Source organism: Buteo buteo, chromosome 1, assembly GCF_964188355.1.
Source record: "Buteo buteo chromosome 1, bButBut1.hap1.1, whole genome shotgun sequence".
Classification (NCBI taxonomy): domain Eukaryota; kingdom Metazoa; phylum Chordata; class Aves; order Accipitriformes; family Accipitridae; genus Buteo; species Buteo buteo.
Window position 1 is genome coordinate 82174283 of NC_134171.1, and position 22812 is coordinate 82197094.

General features: G+C 38.0%; 1 long non-coding RNA gene across 1 annotated transcript; it reads left to right on the top strand.

Annotated features, from left to right (window-relative positions):
• The first annotated feature begins 735 nt into the window (after positions 1-735).
• On the top strand, positions 736-18222 carry LOC142030233 (uncharacterized). Its single transcript, XR_012650129.1, has 4 exons — positions 736-785; positions 3402-3472; positions 5024-5159; positions 17857-18222. It is a non-coding gene; the product is annotated as an uncharacterized LOC142030233 (long non-coding RNA).
• The last annotated feature ends 4590 nt before the right edge of the window (positions 18223-22812 follow it).

Here is a 22812-nt window from a genome sequence, read left to right on the forward strand (position 1 = left end):
TGAAACTATCATAGTTGTTCACAATCTTTAGTGTTTCCTTTAATTTGATCAAGGGGGGGGGGGATTATTAAAAATATATATATAAACATTCCCCCCCTCCATAGTTTACTATCTTTGTACTTTTTTAGGAAACTTATTATTGTACATTTTATTTCTAGAAAATGGATCAAACCCTTGTTTAATTCATGTAGTGATCCGAATATTGCGACTGCAACATTTTCTATCAAATTTCAGTGGAACTGCTACTGAGTTTATGTAAACTGTGAAGGGTTATTAGGCTTTCTGGTTTTCACAGTATTGGTAGCTGGGTTGTTGAAGCCTAAAGCTAAAGGGAACTTCTGCAGGTAGCGATAGAGACAATGTTCAAAAATACTTATAGTCAAAATGCAAAAAAGAGAATAAGTGAAAGATATTATATAATATCAAGAATGTCAGAAACTTACTATCTTTATAGAAAGGGAGAGAATGAATATACAAGTGGTGGCTTAAATGCTCATTTATTGCTTTGATTTCTACATTTAAATCAAACACTTATTTAAATACTGCTTTTACTGACAAGCATATGGGTATCTTCACTCGCATTAAGAGGCTGAGAATGTTGTCTAGAGCCACAGTATGAATGTGCTGCATTCAGCATTTGCAAAAATGTAATGCTTTTCCTTCCAGCGCTGAGTGATCCTGGAGATGTAGTTATTCCGAACTGAATATTTCTGAAGTTTCCTTTTGATTCCTGTAATAGGAGACACGGCAATGATGTTTATCTCCTGAACAAGACACAACAAATGGTAAGAGCAAACATCCATTCTCTCTGGTGGTGGCTGTGAAAATAGTATCCTACCTGAAATACCAGTAATTTATGTTTTCTGACTCAGTGTTAAATTCATCCTTTTTCCAGGCAGAGTCAGTTGCATTCTTTCCACTAGAGGCTCGCAAGGTGATTTGCATTTCTGGTGCTTTTACTTTATCTCCTCTACAAACAAGCAGCAAATTTCAGCAGCTGGTATGGCTGTCACAGTCCTTCCATTATTTACATTAAAAGGAGAGGAGAGGAGGAAGAGGAGGATATCTGGGGGAAAAAAATAAAAGAAAAAACAAAATTGAAGCTGTACAGAAAGTAATTATACTTTCTGAGTACAGCAATTCAAATGTGTCATAAATGGGGTCAAACAAAAAGAAATGTAAAGACCCATACCAAATACGATGTGCACTTATTGTTCTGTAGTTTTATGGTTTAATCTCCCTGGCTTTTTCTGGGAAGTACTCCGTATGCCATGACTGTTACTAGTGACAGCTGTCATTTGGTGGTAGTTCCTCCCAAATTGCTCAAGGCGATCAGATAAACAAGCCTGCTCGCCTGCTAGTACCAGTTCGTACTTGTTCAGTTGCACGTTTTCCTTAATGTCAGAACTCTCTCCTCTGACCAGCACACTCATATATTAAATTAGGAAATTCAGCCATGATTTGTGAAATCTTTATAGATGATGAAGTAATTGACTCATTGATATATTATGTTTCTACTTTAAAATACATACATTCATGAAGGTAAACATTTACTCTCTTAAATATCATCATTATTTTCACCCAGAAGCCTTTGTAACTTTTCTGTAGAAAGATCCCTGTGTCAGATAGGGAATGGCTACAGACCAGTTATCTTTATCTACCTAATCTGCCTACAGTAGAGGGAAAATGTTAATGCATAATATTTTTTTCATGACCCATCATCAGTCTGTCACTTTGAAAAATAAGAAGTTAAATTAATTATTCTCATATTGATTCCCCTTTGCCAGATTCATTACACTATCCTACCCCTGCATAAAAACCCCCAAATACCGGTCTGGGTAAAACTTGGCAGAAAAATGCATTGCCTCCACCAAATGACTCATTTATATTTCATTGTTTTAAGAGGTTTCCTTTGTAAATTTTTCATAGATGATGTATATATCTAGATGAATATCAAAACAGAAAACTTAAAAAACCTTGACTGCAAACTTTCACGGTTCCTGATAAGATAAACTTTTTTAATCAGAAAGGAATTAACAGCTCACTCCTAGCACAAGCCGATCAGATTTTTACAAATCATAATTGCATAAATACTGACATCTGTCCAAATACTCACTGTTAAAAAAAACATGAATTAGTAAATGCTTGCAAACAAGACTGAAGCAGCGGTTCACCTGCGTTCTTGCAAATGAGTCTTATTATTCACATCCACAATATGAGGCCCAAGTTCTATTATTTGAATGAAAATTGAATTTGTATCTTGTGATGTAGAACAGAGGTGGTGTCCATGTATTTCTTCCACGCTTCTAATACTTGACAGCAAAACCCTGAACTATTTATTGGCAGTTTCTTCACATTTTGGCTGGTTGAGAGAGACCAGTATGCTTCAACCTTATAATTTACATAGAGGATGAGGATGACTACAAAGTAAGTACAGCCATAGTAGCTCACAAAGTAGTGACCCAGGAAGAGTCTCATGTGGTAATTGATATGAAATCTAAACATTAGACTTGTAAGCATGCAGGGGCCATCAAAATTAATTGTACTTGAGTGTAAACTGTTGAAAAGCTAAATCTCTTCAGGGAAGGATTTGTGAAAGTGCAGTATTCTTCGGGGAACTATGCAAATCTGCATTGCAATAGCCTGTTTCCTGAGGTTTCCTTAGGGATCATAGAGAATTTATAGGAAGGCTGTATTTTTTTTGTAGTTACACCACCTTTACCAGCTGCACAAAATTCCTTCTTGAATGACTACGTTCCATAAAAGCAATTACAGAAAATGCTGGGATTCTTATTTTCATTTCCTTTAGTAGTTCTGTAGAGACAACTTCTCTTTAATAAGTAACCACAGCATGTACATGCAGTGATAGAGAATGCTATGAATGAGCCTGCATGTTTATCCTTCTTTACACTGAGGATATTTGGAAAATGCTGTTATGTTTTCATGCATGCCGTACGCTACTCAACTGCAACAACTTATGTATTTTATAAGAAATATTAGAAAGAGCATAGAAAGATTTACTTGTTGTGCATAAGTTGGGTGGAACGCATAAAGGGAAATACTGGAAGCCTTCAGCACAAACACTCTTTGAGGAGGGGCTGGATACCTAAGGCCACACAGACCGGAGATTTAATTTCTACTCTTATCTTTTCTAGTGTTGCTGCCTGGGAATGCAGTACTCTTATCAATACAGAATAAAAGATCTTTTCTTTCAAAGCAGCAGCACAATAAAAGAAAGCAAAACCTGACCTCATTTGTAGGTAGCAGTGTTGAGATGAACTGCAGCTCTGACCTATTTCTCCAGAGTTACAATTATCTGCTGTAATGGTAACACTTTACTTTTTAAATCCCGGATTATTGTACTTTGAGATTTAGAGAAGTTACTCTCTTTCCGGTTACAGACCTTGTTACTTCAGGGGCAAGCCAGCATGAAGAATGAATGAATGCACGACAATGAGCAAAGACAAGGCATGTAATCAAGTCATCATAATGAATTTGTGATTTTTATTTGAATGTGTTTATATATATATAATTTTAGAATGTATTTATAGAATAGTGTTTATATACACTTTGATGTATACATACATACATACATACATATATATGAGTTGTGCTTTTATATCCATATGTATCCCCACACAGAATGATCTAAACTGAGGTCATGTGGTGAGGGATTTGGGTTTTGTTCATTTGTTTGGCAGACTGCGCTTTGCTGAGATATGATCAGCCTCTCTATGCACCATTGGAACGATAAATATAAAAGACTTTAAGAAACCAAGTTCTTACATATTCAGAACCAAACCCCTTGGTGATAGAAGTTGACATAGCTGCCTTTAAGTCGATTTAATACTTGCTTAAATCAGTGGAAGGAAAGTGAATTATATTACATGAGGATCTGGGATTTATAATGTGATTTTTTTTATTATTATTAACAGTGTATCCAACCTTGCAAAACAGACTTTTTTGTTCCCTGAGTTTCATGTTTATGTATGTCACCAAAATGAATAGAAGATCTGTTCTTATGTTTTCCTCAAGTCAAATTTCCTTAGTAAATTTTAAATCTTCAGAACATATCATTCATCCTTTTTTGTTTTACCACTCAGGATACTGTTAGCAGCATTCACAGCAACACTGCACTGGTAACAAACATTGAGTCCTGCCAAACCCGATGCTGCAGAAATTGTGAATCAGGTTCTCACAAAGCATAGGATTAGCTCTAAACCTGAGTTTTCAGGGGGGGAAAAACCCAACAACACAACAAAACTCATATCTTTTCATTTACTCTCTGCTTTCTAGCACATTTTAAGCTTTGCCCCAACCCATAAACACTGACAAAGCACTTAACACCATGACTCTTACCCAATCATATGCCAACTGCTATAAACGTAATTCTCCACTTTCAGCAAGAACAGTACATAGTCCATTCAGGCCATTCATTTCACACAGGTTAGAGTTATTTTATTCAATCCTCTTATTTTTGTCTGCTTTCAGTTTAAGGGAAAAGCATACCCTTTTTTTGGTCACAAATCTACGCTATACAAGGTGATCAAATGAAATGGTTGTTCAGGGCTTGTTTTTGCCCTGTTGCCTTTCATCCCTGTCAGTAAGATGCTGCGAGCACCATCCACAGAATACATGAATTTTAAAGAGAGACAGCCTTGCAGTGGTTGCAGAAGGCTGAGTTCAAGCAAGGATAAGAAAGTAAACTGTAACCTGAATTCCTCTTAGTGAGGGGCCTCATTTGTTTTCTGATTCCTATGCGAAGTCATTAAGTTTTGCTGTGAGGGGAATGGTACTCAATGCAGTTTTGAGGAAGACATTTATGGCTCCATCCCTGGAGGGCTGACACGCAGGCTAAGCATCTGCTAGCATCAGCTAAATATGCAGGGGAGAATACAAGTATTTGGAGGAGCATTAGGATAAGCTTTGGCTGAGGCAGCTGAGAAAAATGAAAAATTGCTGCTGTTATTTAAATTACTTAAACAAATTTAAAATCTTTTCCTGTCCTTTTCCATCAAGGTAGCAAAGAAGGAATTCAGATTCCACTGATGGAAAGTTTTGGAACAGAAGTGAACAGAAGGTATTGCCATGGTTTGCTCAAAAATAAGACAGAACATTTTCATTACTTCTGAGGGACATTTATGAAGAACAGGCAAAAGGTGGGTGCATTTGAAATAACAAGAGTTTTGCTACAAAAATGAGAACATGCACTGAAATCTCCAACACTAACTGTAAGAATAAAACAAACATTTTCCTTGTTCTTTGAACAAAACAACTCACCAAATACAGCAGAAAAGGCAGATGAATAATCTATTCAGTTTCTCATCTCTCCAGGGAATGTCAGGTACTCCTTGAATCTTGTGGCTCATAGCATAGCAATAATGTGCATTTCTCAGAGAGGAGTTTTCTATCTTTTTTTTCTTCTTTCTGTCTACACACAATTTCTTTTTTTTTTTTTTTTTTTTTTTTTTTTTGTGACAGCAAGTTATATACATTAAGATGTTTGCTTCCCAGTAAAATACATGGTTACTTTCAAGGTCAAGGCAATTTATAAATGTCCAATATTTAACAGTTACTCAGTATATATTCAAGTAAAATTCCTAATAATGTCAAGAGAGATCTTGATAAAAACTTGAAATTGTGAAGTTTATTATAAAGATTTCATGACGGATAACAATTTCAGTTAGAAGAAACAAACATGTAACCTTATCATCTAGTTGGAGCAAATCTTATCAGAGACATTCAGAGAATAAAATGGACTATATTCTCAGTCACTCTATAGATGCTGTTGACTCCAGCTGAATACGGTGTATTGCTCCTTGCATGTATTCAGAAGAAAACACAGATATCAAAACAAAGGTTGTGGTGAAGTTGTAGCAACAGGGAACATCTTTTTAAGTTTCAGCCCTTTAGAAGTATCACCCATGTCCACCTCAAACAGGGCTTAGTCTGAGCTAATTTTCACCAAGCCTTTGGTGTCTGCTACAAAGTGCACTTTTCAGGTATGTTTTCCATAGGATACCTTGTATCATCAGCGGTGTAATAATCTAGTAGAGACAATGGATGAAAACGTATGTATCCATTTGTATAGATGTAATATAAGTACTAACTATCTCTTACATGATGCAGTGTTTTATAGTAGGTAGTGTTCCTAGGCTATACATAAAATTCTGGATTATGAAGTGTATCCCATAGACTTTTTTTCAGCTGTTTATCTTATCTTCCTAGAACAGAACACTTTGCGACAAGGAAATTGTAGCAATAGCAATTCCTTGCTAAGAAAAAATATAAACACATTTGTTACAATGTAGCTTAATTTAAAAGATTAAAATCTTTTGACATCACTACATCTTAAAGACAAAAGCAGATGAACCTTATAAAGTGGTAAACAGTTTGTCAATTTTGAGTTGGATTTCAGAGTATGAAATGTTGACCAAAGTAGGAGAAAAAATTGCAATTAACTATAGAACTGGTCAGGTTTTAAATGCTGATTAAAACCAAATATGTTTAAAATCTGAAGCATGTGTCCAGCTCTCCCCTCTTCTCACTTTTCCCCTGCTAGCAAAAATGGTAATTTTGGAAGAAGAGGAAATAAAATTTCTCTTCACCGTCTGGTATCTGACATTTGAAAAAAGCCATTGTTTGACCAGTAATGAAAGAGTTAGCAGCATTTGGGCTATAAATCATTACCCTCTCATTTGCAAAGATGGTACATTTTTAAAGGCAAAACAGATAATGCCCTGTGTAGAAACGGCCACATCACCCAAGATACAGAGCCTCGTCCAAGCATTAAAATACCAGACAGATGGAGGAAACCTTTCAAGGGAATATACATAGGGGGAAAAAATTGCTGTGAAATGTAAGGAAAGAAAACTCTGCCAAGCTCAACAGGTCCATAGAAAGTGTTAATGACCCAAGGATTATCTTTCTCAAAACTAAATGAAAGACACAACTATGAAGAAAGATGTTCTCCTAACACAAACATCTAAGCAGGAAATAGCATCTACCAACATGGGATTATCCCCAAAAGATGAAATTGGAAAGGATTTCCCATGCTAGTTACATCAACTTTCTAAGGATCAAGTTTACACAAAATATCCCAAAGCTGACTTGACAACTTCACAGAATAAGGAAAAAATAAAAAACAAAAACAGATGTTCTGTGTTATGGGAGACTTCATATTAATGAATCATATGCATTATATAAGCAAAGGACAAAAAAAAAAGGGACCATTTGAAGGTCATGAAATAGATCACTGTTGTGCTAGGCATGGTGAAAACACGGCGTGTGAGACAGCTCCTGCCTCAAAGAGTTTGAGCTGTAAATAGAAATTGGGTGGGGAAGGTAATAGAAGGCCAACTCAAGGAGAACGGTGATGTAGCAGTAAAACTGGTGGGCGTTCGGGCTTATTTCATCTGCTTCAGGGCAGTTTACCTGGGAAGGGATTACGGGATGCAATGGAAGGGAAATGAGAAAGGAAGACTGGGACCGCTGCAGAGGACTGATGAGAAAGGGCCGTGGGAATCGCAAAGCAAGGCAGAAGGAAATAGCTGACCTTCCCGAGATGGCGAGGGTTCGGTCAGGGCTAGAGAAAGTTTGCCGAATGTCCAGAGCCCTGGCTTTTCTGGGCGTGCGGCTGCGCCTGGGGCTGGGGCCTCTGCCTGGCTTCAGGCTCCCCCAGGGGATGCGTGATGATGAGGAGGGAAGGTACTAGCTGGGTCCTACCTGTTGTGTTCATTCAATGATGGTTATAGGGATTTGCGGTGCTATGATACGTCAGAAGATGATGGTTAGGTGGATGGACAGATGAAGAAATATATAGTCTTTTTTTTTTACCAGAAATAAAAAAGGTAGATCTCCGTGACTGCAGTAGAATGCGATTTCAACAAATGTGAACAGCATTTGGATAAGAAATCTGTGAATAATTTTTGTTGCTGTTTCTGCATACTGTTTCATTTGCTCCTAAGAGATTATTAACATGCCTCCACATTGTCAAAGAGTACAGGCTCTGAAGGTTACACTTTGAAGCCTGTGAAGGTCTGCTCTAAATCCACACTTTGCACACACCTAAGGCACACATGAATGCGTCTTGATATTCTCGCCTGGTCTGCTGTGGGGGTACAAGCATACCCTCTTGTATTATTAGATTAGCAGATCACTAATTGTCAGCACCTTATAAAGAGACTTCCACAATGAAGAAACATTTGCGTTACACAGCCCACAGGAATTTCTACATATGTAAGAGTGAAACGGGCACCCTGAACATAAGAAGTGACTGTGTCTTTCTGTTACTGAACATGAGATACAGCTTGTACACTGCGTGAGTGAAAATGGAATACGTTTCTTCTTCAGACATTCAAAGCGAATAGAGTGGGAGGGGGGAATAAACAGATCTTTGCCCTTAGGGCTGTGTTAAGAAGGTACCAGGACTCAGTGACTGACAGAGAAAATGGCTCTACAAGTGAGGGTCCATTCTTCACGACAGTCACCTCATCCTCCTTGTTTGATAAAACGCTCTGTAAAGGATTAGTTTTAGCTGTTTGGCTCTGGGCAGAGAAAATGTAGTGCGTAAGCTGTGTAAAGTCATAAACTGTTCAGAGAGGAGCTGTGCTTTGCTTAATCACAATATCTTAACTGTCTTGTGCTCTGAAAGAATAATTTTCTGCCTTTTTTTTTTTTTTTTTTTTTTTTAATGTACTGCCTTGGCTGTGGCTCTCCTCTTTCCGTACTTCCTACAGTTTTTATTTGCTTGCTCATGGGGGAAAAGCAATAGGTAAGAAAAGCCTAATTGAGGCAAGATTAATGCAGTTCCACTGAGAATAAGGAAAAGATTTATTCTCTCCCTCCCTTCCACAGATGTCTTGTTAGGGACTTAGCCTCGCCTAACATATGTACCTTTATTCATTTACTTCCTTTTCGTCCTCTGGGAGAAGCCTATCTCGTGTAATTTATTGACTTGGCTGCCTTGTTTATATCCATGTTAATAGTAAGATGTATTGAACGCTCACATATTAGTCTTATTCTCAGATGCGAGTGAAGGGGGTTTATCTATGTTGAAAAATATGTACATTTGGCTTGCCACAACTAGGAGTTACCGTAAAGAAAATGTTGAAATTGGAGCCTCTGAGCTGGCAAGAAATGTAAAGCTTTGAAAGAGTGGGATCCAGCAGAATTGCTGAAATAAAGCATCAAGTTCAGAAGAAATGGGCAGCCTTGTGATCCTACTCTATGATTTTCTTTCTCTTAGCTGACTCTCACCTTGGGCTGACAACTTCAGCTAATGCCGGCAAACATTAGCAAGTGGTGGAGGAAGGAAATATTTATTTTAAATAACTGTTTGATGAAAGGCTGTGAGAGGAGACGAGGAGAACATAGGAGTCCAATTGAATGTATATATAATTGATTCAGGCAAGAGGATGGAGCTTGGGCCAAGCACTGCGTGGGTTGCTTTCTTGCTAACCTTGTACTCGCGACTCCGGTATATCAGGAGATCCTTTACAGTTCTTTCTGGAAAGGACAGCTTTGAAGGTCGCCCAAGTGGCATCACTGTAAAATCTGACTCTGTCCAAGGGACAGACCCTTACATCAAGCAAGAAAAGGAGTGTCTTTACTCATTGGCAGGTTCAAAAACCTGCCATTGGCATTAATAACCTCGAAACAGGCACTGGGCCTTTTTACCAGACAGACGTATTTACTGAAATTGTCTGTATTTTTCTATATTCAAAATGACATTTTCATTTTCACTTTTCAGAAGAGGAAGGCTGCTGTTCTTTGCTTTCTAATATACAACCTACCCCTGATATTTCATAACTTCTCACCTTGCTGATCATCTAACTCCTGGAAACAAAGTGCTTTTGGGGTGGTGTGAGTGCTAATTCCTGTTACTGCTTGCCAAACTGGTCTGAAACTGCCATGGACAGCATAGGGACCAAGAGCACATTTTAAAAGCTTTCAGTGTTTCAACTCTGCTTGCCACGTACATATTTTTATGCCCTTTGCTCCCCTTCCTTTAAAGTGCAAGTTTTCACTTCTGTTCACTGCTATCACCGTCTCCTCCTTCTGTTACGTGGGTTAGCCCGTGCTTGGGAACAAAGAGTATGCTGTTTAAAGGAGCAGCCTGACTTCCAGGGAAATGAAAATAGAAATACTTATCTCGCTTTATTTTGACTTTTGTTTCTTTCAAAGCCAGGCTACTTTTTAACCTGCAGTTTTCTTTTTCAGCCCAAGCTTGTGGTTTTGGGGGCACCTACTAGAAATTTTTCTATTAAGTTCTCAATTGTCTGTCACTTTCTTCAGTTTAATTCTTTCTTCTCACACCTCATTTTGCATAAAATTGTTTTTGGCTTGTAAAACTGTCTCATAAACAGCAACTAAAATATACCATTATTCAGTGTTGGAAATGGCTTTTTGACTTTGGGGACTGTTCTCTAGAAATCCTAAGGCTGTTTCAGTAGTAGAGGCCTGAGGCTGCCATCAAACTATAGATAGGTACTTACTCCTCCTCGTAGCGCTCAAGGATGTTCTTGTAGCAGAAACTAATGAAGATTTCCTCTTTGTGCTTCAGTTTGTAGAGTTTTGTTCAGGACGGTAAGTGTCCAGTTTGTTGTCATCTCAGGACGTGATTACCTACAATTTTTATAGGGTACTGCTCTCACTTCCCTTTTACCTACTTGGTTCTGGCTCCAACCAGTGATTTAACAGTTCACTTGTAAACGACAAAAAAACCCAAATGACCCCCCCGAACCCCACCAGATGCAAGTGATAGTAGCTAAAATGGATGCATGCTAACTAATGCAAAATTCCAGTTGTTTTTATTGATCCGCTGCAATAGATTTCAAGTACATCTACACTTTTGCTAAGTAACCCCTTGGTATTTTTCTTGTCATCTTGACTCCTACTAAGTGATTTTTGCTATCTCTTTCCTGTTCCTACTTTTCCATTCTGTCTTGGCTTAAGGGTCTCCTTACCAGCGTACCCTTGGTTCACCATAACATGAGAACTATCCAAGACACCTTAAAACTTTTCACACAGCCAATGGTGCACTTATGAATTTTCTCTTTTCCTGTGGGACAGGGAGGATTTTTAATAGGATCCTTTAAATATTCTTTTCTTCCATGTTCTTCTGAGCTGTCTGAAATTTTACTGGGTAATTACAAGGCCATAAATGCCAACGCACGCTATTATCGACACAGATTTGCCTGTTAGTTCCAGAAACGTAACACTCCTGTACACCAGCCACATGTCCCTGTTCAAGGAAGACCGTTCGTCCTCCTGCTGGTTTATATTTTACTGCAGAATCTAAAATTAATCTCAGTTCATTGTAAGACATGCTAAACTCTCTCAGGTTGGGATGCTCAGCAGTCCATGGTTGCACATTATAAATCTGCACTCCGCTCCTCCAGGTCAGCCTGCTGAGACACTTTTTGCACAGCCTAAAACCAAGTCAAGAAAGCAAACTTCCCCTGTGCATCTCTTCATTCCCTTCAAAACTCCTATTAGTCAGTCTGTTTGCTACAGACTAATTTTCTATCATTTGTTTGATTCCCTATATGAGCACACTGATCACATTTAATACCTTTTGGGGAAAGCAAATGATATGGTAATTTGGGAGTTATTTCTGAACAATGATGTTCATTTTAAATAAGTAAATTCTGCTGCTGCAAGGAATTAGCGATTGTTTTCAGCTCATGAATAATCAGTAGTATTTGAAAATGATTTCAACTGATCCATCTCCAAATAAAAAAGTGGCATTTCTCCTCTCAATCTGAGATGAATGCAGAGAATTTAGCTTAATCTTTCCTAAACCATCCAACCTCCAAAACTAATAGTCGCAATCAGGCAGTTGGCAGGTCACAAATACTGGCCCTGGGGGGGTTGTCATGACTGTGAGTAAGCAATTTTACTGCTCGACAGATCACCAAGAGACGTTTTAACCTTAGCAATTATTTTTCTCAAGGTCAATGACATCATGAAAGGAGCCAGAAATGTATTTCTTTGGACAATTATAAGCAGAGATTGTTCTTGACCTTGATATTTATAGGGTCCCAACCATCAAGAGGCTTGCAGCGAGAGGCTATATGGGTCTCCAGAGCAACCCTGCCAAAAGTTCGGAAAAGTTCCAAAATAGCAGTAATCCGTGATTTCATTGTGCATGGCTAATTGTTTTTCCTGAAAGAAAATCTCACATGTTTGGCAGGTACCTTTGTAACAAAGAGATAGCAAGGGTTGTAAATCCCTGAACAGCTATTATTGCACAATCAAACTTTGTAACTCATATATATCTCCCCTGGAAATACAGTAATACGCTGCTAAAGTCAGAAAAAAATGGGATTTGGGGCCTTGGTATTTCATTACAAGCTGTACAGCAGAAACTGGAGACTATTTTTAAGAAATGATCGGTTAGGAAATAGATCAGTATGATATATATCAGTGTATATGTATGTAATAGATATACAGTGAAGTGGTCTACTAGTTCACTAAACGGAAAAAAACCCTATGTAGTTTGGTTTTTTTAAAACAAAATGGGGGATGGAAACACAACTGTTTCCCACAGAAACAATTTCTTTCTGTCTATCACTGTTCATGAATGAAAGGAGAACACAGGTAAGAGGAAAAACTTTGATGAATCAAAAATCTGGTTTACTCTGCTCTGCTCTACTCATGCCACGGTCCAAACTCTCTTTTCTTCCATGGAGAAGTGGGAGTCTCCTCTTCTGGACTTTTGGATTGAATCTTGGCTGTCTCTAGTTCGATGTCTGAGCATCTAGGTTCCATCATCACTTGGAAACAACTATGTGGAGATAGGCTTGGCTTTATTTTATTCAGGTGATGGTTATATGGGATTTGTGGTACTAAGATTTATCAGAATAGATACAAATATAAATATGGGTTTCTATTTTAAGCAGAAATAGAGAAGGGCTGGTGAGATGTCCCCCCCAAATCATAATTATAATGGGATTTACACATGTAATTATAAGTAATGTGTAGAATTTGGCTTTACCATATTTGAGAAAGAGAAAATAAATTCTGAACAGCTGCTAGGGGAAGATTCAAGGATGAGAGAGAAAAGGAAAACCTATCTTCTGATCAGAGACTAAAAACAAAGACGGAAAGAGGATGCAATTGCACTCTCAACACATAAGTGGTATTAACAGTATTTGGGGACAAGCTTAATGGAAATTAAAGGACAACACTGGAACAGAACAAATGGCTCCAAGCTGAAAATGGATATGTATAGGCTGGATATTAAGCAAAGTTTTCTAACTGTTAATGTTGTATTGGCATGGAGTAGAATTTTCATCTGATTAGCAGAGGGAGATGAGAGGTGAAGCCTGGCCATATTATAAAAGGCTAAAATGGCCCAGAAGCATCCTTCTAGTCTTATACATTTAATTCTTGTGTGTGGCATGCCTAGAACAAAGACAAGGCCTGTAGGCCCACTTCCCTGCAAAGGAATGAGATAAGAAAAATCGGAAAGAAAACCAAGTAGCTCATAAATTTCTTGCTGAGATTTCCTGTTGCCTCAAATGTTGTCCCGCACATTGCAATTTCGTAGGTTCAATCTATTCTGTTCATTTTATGAATTTGATCAAAAAGAAACAAACTAGCAAATACTCAGTTAAGCAAGTGTATTTCTAAATTAATTAAAGATGGGACAGTGAGCAAATACAGACTTTTGTTGATGTCATGAAATGGAAACACACTTGTTCTAGACGCTTTTCTCTCATCAGCCTGTTTCCTATTTACTCTCTCAGAGGCCATTAATTTGGTAGCATTATAAGTCCTCTTATGCATTTGTGCATTTTAGGCAGCAAGCAATCTTTTTGTTTTAGGCTGCTATAGATTATCTTAATCAATTTATTCATGTTTTTCCAGTGTAAAATTTGTTAAGATAATCCCCCCCCCCCCCCCCCCAATATCTTTAAAAAACTCTATCAAGAATACTTGGATGTTCCTTTACTGAGAAAACTTATCTAAATATAAAACTCATAAGCTGAAAATAGTCCTTTATACAAATATATAACGATCTTATAAACATGTTTTCTGTACAGCAGTACCCTCAATGTTTCTTCAATTATTTAATATTTTTTATCAAGAAAGACTAAACCTTTTCCTGGCTCAATAGGAAATACAGTCCAGTTTTTTTACACTGTTTTTTTTTAATTTTAAAAAATATTTTTCTTTATTTTTAGTTTTTTTATTTTTATTTTTTAACTAAAAATGTTGGCCACAAGCTTAACATGCCAATCATCTCTTGGCTTTGGATCTGTTGCAGGGGTTATCTGTTTCCTACATGATTATCCCTGCAGATTGTATACCTTCGAATTGCATATCAACTGGATTATTTTCTCTGATCCAGGATTTCCTACGGGAGCCCATTCATTCATTCCCTACCGCTATCTTTTGAAATGAGCTCTTTCAGTTTTAATGATGACCAGGTAGTTTTCAAGCTCTCAGCAGATAACCTCTCCAGAAGGCTTGGCTGGAAAGCCAGCAATTAGTCACAGGCAGGACTGAACCCAGGCTCCCCTAAAAAGCCAGCTTCTGGGTGACAAACTCATTACCTGCTGGCAACATTTAAATTCTCTGGTTGCAGCTATTAAAGCCAGAAGAGATCAATAGATCACCGTGCCTGTCTCCCTCCATAAAACAGACCATTACGTTTCATGCAGTCACCTCTGAACTAAACCTAGTAACTCAGATACGATGAAAATACCTTTGACAAGAGCAGCCGGTGTTGTCTTAGGAACATCAAAAGATAAACCTCTGCATCTTGAGCAGTTTGCCTCCTGTTTAATCATTAGGAAAACTGGGAGCTACTTGTACCTTGAATCTCCCTGGTTTGTGTTATTCCATTCACTAGCTTACTGTAACCTAAATTTTCAACTTGATTAAAAATTTGAACTGACGAGCAGTATCTATAACGCTTGTAATTTCAACTATGGCATTTGCTTATAAATAATTTGTATAAAAGCATATGCCTTCCCTCTATAGAGACACAGGAGATAATTCCCTTACGAGTGGTTCACTTATTAAACATATTCATCCACCTTAAAAAAAAAGTCTGAAAGGCAAAGCAAATGTGCTGTACTGGGAGAAATATTAGGGACTGATATTCAACCCTACCTGTTAAGAACAACACACTATGAGAAAGTGTCTGTCTCAGCTGAAGCCCTCTCCTTCTTATTATTGTCTTTTTCACATCAGAAACTTGTGATGTTTCTGTGAACTTCCCCAAATGTATGTAATTGGTAAAGCCAGCACCATTACTGATACTTGGTGGGTTTAATTTTATTTTTTTTTTTCTTTGAAAAGAAATGAGTAAACCTTGAAAATGACTGCAGGGAGGGCAGAGAACTGCATAGAACTCTTTTGCTTTAATCATCTAGAAAATATCTTTTCCTCAAGTTAGAAGTTTCAAGGTCAAATAGGTGTCTTATTATTTTTCAGCTGAGACTGGGAAGGTGATAAAAGAAACGATACAACTAGAGTCCCATCTCCACATCCTAAAGTAAAGAAGCAATCTTACACGATGGAGGAGCTTATTCTTTTACAGATGATGGGTGGGTTTATGCATAATCTGTTGTTGTTCATACTTCCAGAGATGGTAAATTATAAATGCAGATGAGGGCTGTACTTTAACGCTCCGGAAGCGCAGCCTTTCTAAACCCTTTGGCAGGGCTGTTGAACTAAACACAAAGCTTTTATCTCTCTGAATCTCTTGGGGCATATTAATCCTTCACTTGTAGGTTTGCCAGATGAAAAGCAGCTTGAATGGTTTGGTATTTTTTTAATTGTGTCTGAAATAGTATCGGTGCTGTATACAAAGCAGATAAAGCCAGCGTCAAGGCACCCAAAAGCTTACGTGATGCCTCTTTCATTTGCAAGACACCCAGCTGACCTGCTGCTGCTGCTGAGAGAAGTGATGGTCGAGGCTGAGGAACAGCCCATCACTTGCAGTTCCCACTAACAAGCCCATTAGTGACGGCTGGGAAAGAGGACCGCTGGGCAATAAGAAATCAGCCTGTCTAGGAGGGCAAGCCAGACAATTCTATGCATATACATGATGGCTACTGTGGGCTACTAGTGTGTTTTACCAAATTGGCAGCTATAACGCTGGCCGAAGTTACCTTCACATCAAGAATTCAGTAAACTATTGAATGAACTATTTGTGAGTGCTTTGAATGGGTTCCGTTAAAGAGACATCTTCCAAGACACAATATAGCTCTCTGTGAATGGGAAAATTTCACATTATCCCCTCGCTCTCTTCCCATCCCCTCTTGACTATTTATAAATGCAATATATAATATGTACTGTTATAAAAGCCAGCTGTGCATGTGGTTTGGGGACGGCACTGGACTAGGCTCTGTGCTCTGATGCCTGCATGGCTTTTCCTTCTGCCGCTGTAAGAGACAAAACACGGGGCTGGACGGGCTGATGGTTTGATGCAGCAGGGCATTTCTTATGCTCTTACGCTAGTTTGATCCTACAAATCCTTACTTATAAAGCAATCTTCTCTCATATAAGTAGCTTTGAGCACTCCAACAATATACGATTCTTTATCTGAGCATCAGATCCCCATTTTCTATAAAACAAAATGGGTCACAGTCATTTTTCTAAGTCTTTCACTCGACGGATCTACGCCAAAGGTGAATCTGGTTCGCTGGGTTTAAGTGGGAAGCCTGCTTTTCTATGCCAAGTACTTTGCCAGCCATTTTTAAAGCTTATCATGCCCAGGTATTCAACACAAAAATGACACTCATTTTTTCAGCAAAATGGGAGAATAGCAGCCTAATTTAATGCAATCCCTGCAATGTCTCTTTTGAAACTCAGACAGGATTCAGAGTTGTTCCGACTGTTCCAGTTCTGAATGGCTTACCGAGCTTTGAAAATCCATTATTCAAATCTTCCTTTGCTTTTAATTTAGGTTTATCCCCCTTTTTACATGAAATTTGTCAAAACCAAGGCAATATCTTTTAAAGCCTTTTCAGAAAGAAAACTTGACCGCTCTTTTCTACCTGTCAGGAAGACAGAAATCTAACAGTGGGCAAAAAGTCAGGCACTGGAGCAGCATTTAGTTCTGTTCTGTAAGCAGTCAGAGAAGTAACTTTGTGCCACAAGGAAGCTTTATCTCCATTAGATACCAAAAGATAGCATTCCATTAATGGCAATATCAGACTTTCAGCTTGCCATTTGTACATTTGTTCATTTTCACACATTGGAGTAGTTGTACCTTCAGTGTGAAAGTACAAAAAGTGCTGTAATCTCATCTTCAGCCCAACATTTTTTTCTCCACTTTCCCACCAGCAACCCAAAAGAGCCATAACTTGCTTCATGCAGAGTTAGCCATAAATGTGAAAGGTGAAGAGGTCACATCGTCACTGTCGTTGTACACAAGTCACTTGGGACTCTTGCGTATTCTGCAGGTATATAAATGTGTAAAAAAGGCCCAAATATATCATGATTCTCATTGAAATGAATGATTCATATGTCAACATACAAAATTAGTATATTGTTGTGATTGGAAGAAAAATACAAGAAAAATATTATTGTGCAGAACACTGGAGATTATGTAGAGACATAAAAAAAGAGTTCACATTACACATTTTCATATTTCAGTTTTACCTTTTACATTGACTATTAACTTTAAATAGTTTACAGTAAGAGAGAGGAAAGCAGTAACATGGATAGGAGGAAGAAATTATATGACAGACCAAAGAAAAAACATTGTTAGTGATTTACACTATATGGTTCAATATGCTCATAAAAGAATGTGCGTGTTCTTTTTGTATTTTAACTAACTCATGTAGGTGACTCTGGAAATCTCTCTCTTTTTTCTTTTTTTCTTTTCCCCAGAGAGGACATATGTCTATAGGTCAAATAAAGAGGGTCTGAAGAACAACTACAACAACAAGGAAGCAATGCAGAAACAGAAACCTGAATCAATATTCAGTCAAGCCCATTAATTATGCAACTCATTTTGTACTGATGTAAGTAAATCCTTAATTCTGAAGCAACTTGTGCCTAAGGAAAAGGAGTGGAAGAGACTGTCATGTCCCCATAGAGAGCAGCTGATGGGGAGCATGATCCAGTGAAGAGATGGAGAGCATGAGAGGTACAATACCTCAAACAGCCTGAAATTCAGGAGCAAGATACCCACAGAGAGGAGAATGTGGACCTCAGGAGAAGAAATTATTTTAGAAGTATGTATATATCTGAATTTGACCCAAAGGAAATTTCTGTGATGAAGAGTGGGAGGTTCTCATCAAGCCGTGGAAAAATGTCTTCACAAATTCATTACTTCCATGTTGGAATTCAGGAACAGAGGAATGTAAGATCAAACTAGCTCACATGCTGCAACTCTTATAGTAGCTTTTTTTTTTAAAAAAAGAAATCATATTTGATCTCTCCTTTAGGAAAAAAAAAAAAGTCTTGTATAGAAAGTTACAAAAAGTTCTGGATCAGATTCTGTGGTCAGCAGCTCAAGCAGCTTAATATGATCAAAACTCCAGTCGAGCTTTTGTTTGAAAGAGAATTCGGATTCCTCTGTGTATGTGTCTGTGCTCGAGTGGTGGCAGCGTGACAAACATCCAACCAGCCACAGCCGACGTTATGAAGTAGCTGGAATGGAGGACAATGACAACGAACTTTGGGGTAGAGCTCCAGCTGAACCACAGTTAAACATCACCATCACTGCAGAGTTAATTACGTCAGTCAACGTAAACATGAAACATTGTACCAAATTATAGATACTATTCCAAAGAAAAAGACTTCAGAGAGCTCCTGGCTTCAGACAACCTTGGTGTGAGCTCTGTCTCTCGTAGCCTTTTGTATGAGATGCACATAAGTATCTGTGGGCATACGGGGCTTGCAACAACAGTCCACTGGGTCTGAACATCTCCTGTGAGCCCGGAAAGGCAAACAGCATTTGTACAGGCAGCAGCCTGGCAACTAATAAACAGCACATTACTCTGCGTCTCATAAATCTCCATGAAGTTCATTTATTCTCTTCTGAGAATGAATAACTAATGTGAAGCCTCTTCTTGCCAGTTATTGTAGCACTACACAAAGCGATTTAGATGTGGAAGCTGCTATTAATAGCAGCAAACAAGCTACTAATTGGATGGTTATATAATGGCATTGTTATGAAACCTAGTTTGGGTTTGACACCTCCTGTTTTCTAAAAACAACTTTAAAAACCCCAAACAAATCCATGGTTAGCAGTACGTAACATGAAACAAAGACTAAATAATTACCAATCTTTCAAAACTCAAATAGGATTAAAAAGGAAATAAAAATCAATTCATTTATCTGAATTCTAGCAGAAATGAGCTGGAAGTGAATCACTCAACAGATCTGCTGTTCAAAGGGATACTTTAAAGTAACTTTCTTTAATACCTGCCCTGCAAATACTGACAAAAAATTCAAAAAGTGGCCTGTTTCTGTGACTTGTGAAATCTCAGATAGTTTTTTTCATTTAAAAAATGGGCTTTGAATGAATACAAACAGAATATATTTTAAGGAGAAAGAACGACCAGAAAGTATCTGTGTGACACACACTGATACAAATCATGTACTAGGGTTAGGCACGGATCTCTACTTCTGTAAATGACAATACAGATGCACCTACACAGTTTGACATTTTTTTAAGTAACTTTTAAAAAAAAAGAGAGAAACAAATGGGGATGACATTTTGTTCCCTGCCATACAGAAGGAGAGAAAATTGCACTCCATTAGGAGAGAAGCTTTTATCTGGGGTGGCCTTTTGCAGTGCTTCTGTTCTTAAGGCTGGGCATCAGTAACACAATGTACAGCATCAAGAACTTCTCCTGATGAAATCCAACTACTGCCTAATAGTTGTGAGGTTATTTTCCTTTTGATACATCAAATGCAGCAGCATACAGAGCCTATAAGAAGAAGGATCCCTCCGGAGGTTTGTAGTTATATGTATACAATAATATTTAAAGAGATGAAAATTCTTGGTCAAGACTGCACAGCTCTAATGCCTCTTGGTTTAATCTTTGACCATGAAATTACCTCTCAACATGCACAGTGCCAGCAATTATTGTTTGATCAATGTTATCTATAACCTTTTGTTGCTGAGGTTAAATCAAGGCTGTCACTCCAGAACTGTGTCCTTAATGAAGGAGCCCGGGATTCTCACACAAGCAATCTAATGGAACACTTCAGCTGTCTATCTACAAACACACATCCTCATGTCTGTACAGAGAAATACATAAAGTTGCTTCCAACTGAGTCACCTCTTAAATTTCAGGAAGCTATGAGAGCGGTAGCAGCAGCGTAGGAGGAAAGCAGGGTGCGGTGGCAGCATCATGACCTGTACGTAAAGGAATTTAGCCCCTGACACAGAGAGCGGGTATAGCAGCGTGCAGGAGCCAGGCACAGCCTACGTATACACAGCTATAGGCACCTCATCACACGGATTGCCTCTGTCATCTGCAGCAGTTTTGCAACTGGTAGGATATTTTGGGTTATGCTCTTTTTTTATTGCTTTTTATCTGGCAACGGATACTATACTCAGCCATGCTGACTCCATGTTATTTTCCGCTCCTTGTCATTTTACATTGTCTAGGTGATGATAAAACCCCTGATTTATCCAGCACAGTGTGCTAGGAAGGGTTTATACCAGTAAAAGAAAACTCTACTTCAGTTCCTTCATCGTTAAAGCACCCAGAGGAAGCAGCCAAAGGGCTTATAGAGATTTGATGCAGAGCGTCCCAGCACCACAGTAATTATAGCAAGCGTGCCTAAAAAGTGGTGATAACTTAGGATTCAGCAACTGTTGAAAGGAACAAGACATTATAGAAACCAAGCAGGAATTTGGGTGGTCCAGATGTCTTCCACATGTATCCAGTTAATAATCAAGAACTAGAAATCTCTTATCCATTATATGTGTGTGTGTACTTATATATCAGTATGCATATATATATATAAATATATATACACACATCTCTCCAGACTATTAACTTCATTAGAGTATTTCGGAGCCACAGTGTGGCAAATAATACCAGAATCTTCTCCTAAAATAAAGTACCAGCATGCTTTCCTACTCCTACGCATCACATGAAATGAGTTTTCTCTTAAATGCATCTTTTCACTGGTAGTATAGTTTGTCTGTATTGTTACTGCTCTTCCGTAACGTCATTCGCGTGGGAAGGAAGAAGGATATAGCAGCTCCTCTGAGTAGTAATGCTATTTTATATTTCTGTAGTGGTAGTATGGAAGGGTTCCAATAGGATACAAACTTACTTTGTCACCTGTTTCACTGTAAGGCAGAGTTCATCAGATCTACAAAGTTCATTCACTGTCCTCTGATTTCTTAATTTTCGATTATCCTGAATTTATACTAGTATAAATCTATACTTTTACAACACTTCAAAAACTTTAAAAATACTTTAAATACTGCCTAAATCTTTAAGTGCTGTTTACATTTTAAATACCTTATAAATATTTGAAAGTTACCTTTAAATGATGTTTAAATATGGGAAATTTTTTCCTGTGTCTGATGTCACTTTTTTTCCTCTGTAATAGTGTTTTTGCTGCCCTTTGCATTGCCTACCTGCAGTTGATAGTACATCTAGCTACAATCTGCTCTGTGTATATACAGCTGATCACTGGTTTTCCCAGGTTACGGCCACCCAAGCTTCCTTGTTGGTGAGTGCATTGAATTATTGTCTGCCTATTGTCTATTAATAACTGTTACCATTTCCTGCTGGGTTTATATATACTTCATTTCATGTGTAAGTCATATTTTAACTGATTTCTGGCATTTTATGCTGATGGCCAAAATTCATGAGAGAAGTGAATAGACCAGTAATTTCCAATGATAATTTTGCAGTCAGACTACTTGTTTGCATGGAGAAGTTGTTTGTTTGTGACACCACTTTGATACAGAGTGCTAAAAATCCAAACTGTTCCTGGGCCTTCTGGTATTGTCGTTCAAAGGAAGAAACACTTAGCTAGGTCGTGACTACAGCATGACTAAGGCTGGGACAGAAAAGCCTTCCAGGGTGATTAAGCTATTTAGGTGCTCTTTTCTCCTTTGTGATACTTAGCCGTGGAAGGTGGAATCACAGAGGAAAAAATATGAGCTGAAGGAAAGATGGTTTTCCAATGGAGAAACTGAGAAGCTACTTCTCTGCAGGATGTCATCCAGGAAATACCAGTTTTTGTTTTCCTCTGGATCTTACCAATCTTTTTTTTTTTTTTTTTTTTGTACTAAATGGAAAGACCTCCCTGCAATTCTGAATCAGAAAGATTCTCTAGACAGAAGTCAGGATGGGGAAGGAGCTTACCTATAGGTTGTGTCAACTGGAGGAGATGGTGTTGAATATTCACATATTGTAAGTGAGGGTAAAAAACAGACTGTACACGAGTAATTCCCGTTGATCTTAAACTACCAAGCTCCTGCAGTACAGACTGTGGTTATCATTGCACTTCTGGTACTGTTTTGTCCCAATAACCAGTAGTCTGAGGTGTGGTAAAATGTATTCAGGAAAAAAAAAAAAAAAGAGAAAAAAAAAGATAGCCAATTAGTTCTGGTGATTAATGTGTTAAATCCGTATTTACAGACAAAATAACTAGTAAAGGTATACATAAAGCATACATGAAAACATTGCATATGTCTAATCATTACTCGAGGTATGAATCACACTATATTTCATAATAATTACTAGAAAAATATTTACTTGAGCCAAAGCTTAGATATAATTAAGGAGATGAATCTAATTCAGCAGGTTTCTATGCCCAGTATTGGCTAATAATTTTGCTTGAAACAAAAATTATAGTACC